Source organism: Etheostoma cragini, chromosome 2 (genome assembly GCF_013103735.1).
Source record: "Etheostoma cragini isolate CJK2018 chromosome 2, CSU_Ecrag_1.0, whole genome shotgun sequence".
Lineage (NCBI taxonomy): Eukaryota > Metazoa > Chordata > Actinopteri > Perciformes > Percidae > Etheostoma > Etheostoma cragini.
The window spans coordinates 10,412,112-10,420,678 of NC_048408.1; the positions used below are offsets into that span (position 1 = coordinate 10,412,112).

Here is an 8,567-nt window from a genome sequence, read left to right on the forward strand (position 1 = left end):
AGGGGCCAAAAGTCACTTGGTTTGTTAAATCCTAACCCAGACATGACGGCTTCTCTTGACACACAAACCCAGTGGCCATACGCTGGTTAGATTTTTAAATGCAGTCTGGGTCTTTGTGGTTTTCTGGCCATACACATCAGTAGATATAAAGGACATAGAGAAAAGCATCCAGTTGCTTCCTAAATTGTGCTTTTTCTATTTTTTTTCTAGTTTACTTTGACTCAACATGCCTGATTTGTTTTAAGTGGAATTTAATGAAGCTTTGATGTGATATTTTATGAAAACAGCAGATGGGGCTAAAGAGTAGGCACTTTCTAAAGAAGACAAAGCACTGAGAAAGGACCAAAACTAGGTGGTTGTTATTCTGTGCTAAGCAGAGACGGCAAAAGTACTCACTTCCCGTTCTTGAAGTAGAAGTACAGATACTTGTGTTAAAAGTACTGATTTAACTTATTTTCTCAAGTTAAAGTAACAAAGTACAGGCTTGGAAAATTACTTAAAGTATAAATGTAAAAGTAGCATGCGAATGACAACCATTTTTTATACAAAGCTACGTGGTCCACACACGTTACTAGAGTACACACTGACAAACTTCAATGGACGTGGAAAAAAGGCTCTATCTATGCAAAGATTCCATATACTCTTTTTTAATCTTCCCCATAACATTTAGAGGAATCTACATGTATGTGTGTGTGCTCATATATGGCTTTTGGAAAGAAAATAAAGAACTAAATATGAATTATAAAACTGACATTAATTAAGAAGTTCCCCATACTTTTAGCAACATTCGCCAGGAGTCACTCTTGATGCCTACTATCTCAAACATCTCTCTCAGATAAGGCCGAGGAGGATTGGGAATGTCTTGCTGCTTGTCTGCCAAATCTCTGGGATCTCTGTTTTCTTCATTTTGAATTATTTCGCCGTTCATACTACTATGTGCTAATGTTACCGCCATCCAGCTGCACTGATTTGTTGCGAATGAATGCAGAATGCCACAGAATCTGTTGAGTTGTATTGTAGTGGTGCGTCAAGTGCAACGTACAGTATAGTCCCATCCGATTAGATTGAATATGGTATTTATGACGCAAGCAATAATAACAGTAACTCCTGTGAATTTATTTGAAACTTGTTAGTGAGGACTAGGACTGTATTTAAAGCTGATTCTGGTTTCCAACTTTGCCCTAGGTTTGTCTTTTAAAACACGGACGAAGACAACTTCTCTCTTTTCCTGCTTTATTGCAATCAAGCAACGTGCCACCTAGCTAACAGGTGAAGAACAGAACAAACAATATCACTAGCTAAATTACATAAAATGTGCAAGAACTATAGGCACATACAAAAACAGGCTTAAATAAACTGACAACATAAGTTACATGACTTACAGTTCTCAAAAACGCACACACACAATCTCAACTGATTATCCTCCGACGGGACAGCTAGTCTCTTTATCATTTCTCCCACTTTTATCTCTGTGTGGTGCATGCGCCTGCTCGCGGTGTGAAAGGTATGTCTGCGCTATTTTCCGACATGACGACCTCTCGTACAAAACTAAAGTAACAAGCCAATGTTGTAAAATGTAAGGAGTAGAAAGTACCAATATTTGTATTAAAATGTAAGGAGTAAAAGTAAAAGGTAAAAATATCAGCAAAATAAGTACAGTTCCCATCTCTGCTGCTAAGGCAGTAGGATTTGTACGTATCTCAGAGGAAGCATTGCCTAAGCATAGCAGTATAATTCAGGAAAATAACTTTCCTAGACCATGTGCTCGGCTTTCTTTGTAAGGCAGAATTGACACCAAATCAGGTGTTGCAGAGACGCCAGTCCTGCCATTCAATTGAATTTGGGTAGGGTGTTTATTTGGGGGACCGCATGGAATGCTGGGGGAAAACATGCAGCAGACCTGCTAGCCCTGAAAGTTGAAACAGAATCATATGTTGGAAAAACACAACCAGATGTAATGCTGCAGTGACCACAGTTCAGTAAATAAATGGAGCGAAACTTGTTTCACATGTAGTCACTAAAACCCACCTTGATGATAGGCCTAGCATCCTGCCTCATATAGATCAGGTCGATCAGACAGGCAGTGGTGGCCTGAAACAAAAAAATGCTTCTTAATAGCCAGATCAGACTGGTTGTACTGGGCAGCTTCCAGGTATGAATGTGCCACTGTGCGAATTTGACAGGTTGTCGATTCAAATGAGAATTTGTCCACAAACGGCTGACGTGGTTAAATAACAAATTAAACAAATGAACAGACAATCATTCATAGGACCAGGCATACAAGCAGCATGGCTAAATGCTAGTTCCATGGGGAACACAATGGACACACAAATGGGCCATTTAAGTGATGCTCCCACACCATTGCACAACCCTGTGCTAATCTGTGCAATACCTGATTTAGTGTGACTGCAGCCTCAAGCTGCAAGATAACAGTCAAAAGGGAGACAAACTCCTACCAATGCAGCTAGAGTTTTAACAGCTGATTAGAAAGTGCAGTCATCGTTACTAAGGAGTTTTTTTCCCGCATTTGTATAAGATGTTACTGACTGGCTCAAACTAAGACTGCGTCATTCATGAGAGTATCATAAATTTGCCTTATTATAGTGAAAACACAATACTGTGCCATAATGACATTATTTAATTCAAAAATATAAAAAATGTTTCAGTTCATTTGTGAGAACTTCACATTTAAACCCAGCAGTACACCAGATTAGGCTTGAATTCTCTGACATTTACTTTACGGTTTCTGTCCGGCTTGCTTAGTGATCACTCTCTGCTTTCTGTGATTTCGTGAGCCCTCTGCTTCATAGACACATTTTTCTGAAAGAGAACAGATGTACATTATGCAGCATTAGAAATGCGTAAAAACGTTTGTCTGTGTGTATCTGACAACAGAGGAGGAGTGTGTACCTTGATGTGTTGCTTCTGGTTGGATGCAGACTGAAGCCAAGCTGAAGAGCGAGAAGACGACGAAGGCAATGATGACGAAGGTCAGCTCAAAGCCAGAGAACGGCAGTTCCATCTACACAACTTTTTAACGCAAAGCACGTCATTACATTATGTAAAATCTTAATTACGCATGACACAGAAACGGACAAATCATCTTCTGTGATTTTACTGTTATTCTTTGCAGACAATTGCCAGCAAGAGAAACAGTAGGTAGTAGGTCCAACTACTACTAATCTTAAGATTATTCTTTGGGCATTTTAGCCGAGAGGGGAAAGAGAGGGGGAAATTATAGCGCATGCTCGGTCAGGTGAGCTCCACAGGTGCCCCTGTAGGTCCAACGCATTTTTAATATTTAAAAGTAGCAGTTCACAGTGTGTAATATGGTCCTTTACTCTGCATATTTATATATACATATACAGTTGACATTAGCCTCTTTATTCCGTATTGCAAATATGTGCACATGAGGTTACCAATGTGCATACATTCCTATTAATCTTAATATGTACAAGAGTTCAATTCTGGTTGATCACAGCCCCCTACTTAGGTATTTACATCATAATCCTGGCATAATCATAATCAGGCTGTATTTCATATCATCTGAATATTCATATCATCCATATCATCCATTCACTGTTATCGAGATGATGACAGCACATCGGAGGTTTGGATAGCATAGAAATCTAGACAAACCCCTAGCAGCAGCAAATGTAATTTGCAGCTAGGGTCAACAACATCTTGATGGGGTTCTGGCTTGTCGGGCTAAGGTTTGGAGCCAGGCTAATATAAATGTACGATGTGAAAAAATTAGGACTGAATTGATTGAGTAATTAATTGTGAGACTAGATTATTGTCATCTTAAAATATCCATTATCCACATACTAAAATGAATTTATTTGTAAGCACAAAAGCCACGGTTTTGCATTACTTACATAAAAAAAGTATTTTCAAAGCAATAATACAGTCTATGGTTTACGCACAGCTTGAGGTGCAGTAGCATGCCACGTCCAGCAGAGGGCCTTACACCCTCGTTATTGTAACTGTTGATTCAGTCAGCTGTTGGTCCACACTAAGCTCTACAGTGGACCTACAGTGTTTTTTGTTGTGCTGGGTTCTATCAGTCCACTGTATTAAAATTCCAAATGAGTTACTGTTCAGTTAAGAAATGCGCTATAGAATAATAATATGAGTGACCTGTTCAATTGGAGGCATGAATCAGTGTTAAAATCAAAGAAATGAAGTTCAGAGGAAGATTACTTAAGTGATCGTTTTTCGTTTTTAAAACTTTTAACTACATTTTACTGTTAACCATAAAGTTATTAGAGTATGGGCACCTGGGTAGCTCACCTGGTGGAGCAGACGCTCTACATAGAGGAGTACTCTTTGACGTAGCGGCCAAAGGTTCGACTCCACCCTCTGGCCCTTTGCTGCATGTCATTCCTCCTCTCTCTCCCATTTCATGTCTTAAGCTGTTCTATACAAATAAAGGCCTAAAATGCCCCAAAAATAATCTTGGAAAAAAGTTATTACATAATGGACATACTATATGCACAAATATTCTGATCAACACAGCCAAGAGAAAGAACTGCAGTAAAAGGTCAGGAGCTTTGGTGAATTTGTAAAGTGCCATTAATTATTACATTAGCAGGTATCATTACGTTGCACCATGTGGTTTTATATCATCATAACTGAGGGGCTGAACGAATCTTATGGCCTGCGATTCACACATTTTTCTTGCTGCTGTAGATCTGCTCATTCACCCACCCTTTGATCCCTGACAAGACGCCTCATTCCGGAAAAACTTGAGATCTCACTCTATTCCTTCCTTCCTTTTGTTTATGACCTGGATTTTCTGTAGACCTCAGTCAGAGATGACGTTTGTTTGAGGCATTTTTCCTGTTTAGTAAATCCAACAGTGAGATTGAACAAGAAAAGGTAGGTACAGGTTTCTGAGACTTACCTGTAGGAAGTATCACGGCAGCTTCTTTCAGATCTAAAGATCCAAATACGAGCACTTCTGTGTGTCTTTGCATACAGACACTCTCAAAGAGGAAAGAAAGCAAGCGTGAGATACTGTCTTTGAACATTTGTTGAAGCAGGTGTTTGTTTATTGACTTTTGCTTTTGCAGTGTAACATCTAGGCCACTCCTTTGTGCTCCATCCTGAATCGAGCAACACTGGATCCTATAATAATGTACACAGACGTTAGACTTTGTTCTGGTAACTGATAACACACTCTTAGACACACACACACTCAGACAAGTCTTTGGCTGACATGTCCTTATAAGGAACTGAACAGGAAGAACAAGACTGCTATTGCCCTCGGAAGTTTTACATTGTCTATCATGAACCTTGTCTGGAGTCAGACCATCCCCTCCTCACTTTGGGGCTTAATGTTTGTCTCTGGTGGATAGAAAATGGATAGAATTTAGGGTGGGAATATAGAACAAGAATAATTCTGGGGAACAGCGAGCACAGGTTAGACTCCGACCTGTTGCCCTTTGCTGCACGTTGTTCCCCCTCTCTCTCCACTTTCACATCTTCATCCCTTCTATATAATATAGGCCTCAAATGCCCAACAAATAATCTTGAACGGCCGTAAACAATGTCTTCTTGGCTGCCAGTGAAAAAAAACACTGAGTGTTGCCACTGAAACATATTCTGTTTACTTAGTGTTTGGTTTAAAAGCCTTTATTTGTAATTTTGACAGTAGAAAATGCTGCTGTATTCCATTACTGTTCACTGCCAACTATAGTAGCTAACGTTACTAGTTGTTGCAACAGCATGTGGAAAAAAAGAACTTTAATCTTGCAATAAAAAAAAAAATTGACGCAGTTAAAATAGGTTGCCGTTAACGCCGTTAATTTGTTTTGGCTCGCAAGTCGGCCAAAGAGTAGTAACGTTACTTTTTAAGTGGATGGCGAGTGCAAGATGCCGAAATTAATGCCAAAAAGACTCGTGGAAAGTTTACTTATAAAATTTGCCAAATGGTTCCATTGAACAAAGTGATCGGTGTGTTTTGTCGTTGCCGCAATATGGCTCCTCGGCTGGCATTGGCATCAGCTGGATGGCAAATCTAACACACAATAAGGCAATAACACTGCTACTCTGAACTTGTCAGCGATCAGGTCTCCTCCAGTTCACTTCAGGCTGCAGTCAACATTAGCCTATACATATCGACTATCATTTTTGTCGTGAGTCTTTGTATTGTTTTGGGCACAATAACATGACTGAATAGCTACCTTGTTTTTTTGTTAAAAATACTGTTTAACTATATTTACTGATTGCCAACCATACACATTGTTATTGATTTTGAATCTTGCTAGCATAGCGTTGGCTTTCCGGCTTGTTGCTGTCTGAGCTGAAGGGTTCTATGAGCTGAGCAGACCATATCAATATTTCCCGTTGCTAAGGGTGGCAAGTCAGATCTAAGGTCCGTCCTATTTACTGGAGCAGTGGAAATGATTGTTCCAGGTATGATTCAAACGGATTTATTGTTTAGAAAAACTTTCGATCTCGATTGTAAAACTCAATAAAATATAAAATAATGGTTTAAACCTCAACAACTTCTACCAGGGAAATTAACGACAATCCCCATCATCCTTCAGCTCTACCTCTAACATAGAGGACATATTAGCTGGATTTAGGAGTTCTTCAAGTGTTCCTTCAACCACTATGACCACCTCAGTTGAGGTCAATAGCGTCCCAACCTTACTGTACACAGTTTGGACGGTTCCCCTCTTCCACCTCCTGAGGCAGCAAACGGTTTTCCAGAGGCACATTGGTACAGGCTGAAAGTCCTTTTTCAAGGCTTGTCCAAACTTCTCCCACACATGCTGCTTTGTCTCTTTCACGGCAGACGCTGCTGCCCTTCAGCACCCTGCAGCCGCCTCCGGAGTCCTCTGGGATGACATATCCCGGAAAGACTTTTTCAGCCGGACAACTTCCCTGACTACCGGTTTCCACCACAGTGTTCATGGGTTACCGCCCCATGAGGCCCTGAGTGTGTGCAAACCTGGTGAAAAACTACAGGAAACGTTTGACCTCTAGAATTGCAAACAAAGGCTACTGTACCAAATATTACATTACACTGATTTTCTCAGGTGTTCAAATACTTACAGTATTTGCAGCCGTATCCTACAAATAAATAGGTAATAAATAAATAGTAACGTTGATCTTGGGATGGTACTCATCAATCTTCTTCCTCCAAACACGGTTAGTGAAATTATGACCAAAAAGTTCTATTTTTGTCTCATCTGACAAGATGACTTTCTCCCATGACTCCTCTGGATCATCCAAATGGTCATTGGCAAACTTAAGAGGGGCCTTAAAATGTGCTGGTTTTAGCAGGGGAACCTTCTGTGCCATGCATGATTTCGAACCATGACGTCTTACTGAATTGCCAACAGTAACCTTGGAAACGGTGGTCCCAGCTCTCTTCAGGTCACTGACCAGCTCCTCCCGTGTAGTTCAGGGCTGATTTCTCACCTTTCTTCTTCTTGGCCATGTTAGTAGTTGGATTCTTACTGATTGTATGGGGTGGACAGGTGTATTTATGCAGCTAACAACCTCAAACTAATCCATCCAATTTAGGACATTAAATGAAGTGGAGGTTGACATTTTGAAGGCAGACTAACACGTCTTTGAGGGTCAGAATTCTAGCTGATAGACAGGTGTTCAAACACTTATTTGCAGGTGTGTCACACAAATAAATAGTTTAAAAAATCATATATTGTGATTTTTTGGATTATTTTTTTTACATGATGTCTGTATATACATACACACACACAAACACAAATACCAAATTCTCTCCATCAGATTTTCTGTGTGACCGAGTAGAACGTGTTGTAACATTTGGTCTGCCCGAGGATTATGTGTCTTTACAGGGATTACCCAACCTGCTCAAACACTCCCCTATGAGAGAGAGAGAGAGAGAGAGTGATACACACACTCACACTCACACACGCACACAGAGGGCAACCTCCTATTAAACTGATTCAGTACCTTGGCAGGGCTGCACTGCACTGTTAAAGGGTTGTTCTGTGGTGTGAAATAATTAGTGTTGGGGACTGAACCTCAGTACTGAAAAAAGTAGTTTCCACCAAATGTCTTTACCTTATCAAATGATTAAAATAATGCCCATCATAATTTTCAAGCATCCATAGGGATATCTTCAGATGCGTTGTTTTGTCCCATCTACAGATATTCAGTTTATAATAAAGTAAAACGTAGAAAAGACGCAAATCTTCACATTGGGGAAGCCGAAACTGCATGATGTTTCTGTGTCATAACTGGCTTAAATTGTTTATCAAGTACAACAATTGATGGATTGATTTTCTGCAGAGTTACTAATTTATTAAGTGACTAATATTTTGTGTGGCAGTAGCATTGAGTTTTGAAAACTGAAGTAGTGAAAGTTGACATCGAATGTCTCAGATTCCTAATAGAGATTATGTATTTTTGGTGAAGTAGAAGATCTAGATAGCAATTCATATTTTGCATGTTTATATTTCTCAAACTAATTTGAGAAATGTAAACATGCAAAATATGAATTAAGTCTTTGTTTAAGACCCCATGGACCATGCATGGAAGCATCTGTTTTTAACTGAAGTTTTTTCTTT

The 8,567-nt window shown here is 39.7% G+C and overlaps 1 protein-coding gene and 2 long non-coding RNA genes across 5 annotated transcripts in view; 1 reads left to right on the forward strand and 2 right to left on the reverse strand.

Moving 5' to 3' along the window:
- The window catches only part of march1 (membrane-associated ring finger (C3HC4) 1), a 32,390-nt gene that overhangs the window by 5,028 nt on the left and 18,795 nt on the right, over positions 1-8,567 (forward strand). The window lies entirely within an intron of this gene.
- On the reverse strand, positions 2,695-5,137 carry LOC117955201. Its single transcript, XR_004658980.1, has 3 exons — positions 4,907-5,137; positions 2,911-3,030; positions 2,695-2,820 (listed from the first exon to the last, which is right to left on the reverse strand). It is a non-coding gene; the product is annotated as an uncharacterized LOC117955201 (long non-coding RNA).
- The window catches only part of LOC117955200, an 8,383-nt gene continuing 4,977 nt past the window's right edge, over positions 5,162-8,567 (reverse strand). Inside the window, exon 3 of the long non-coding RNA XR_004658978.1 lies at positions 5,162-5,349. This is a non-coding gene — a long non-coding RNA (uncharacterized LOC117955200). The remainder of the gene's footprint in view (positions 5,350-8,567) is intronic.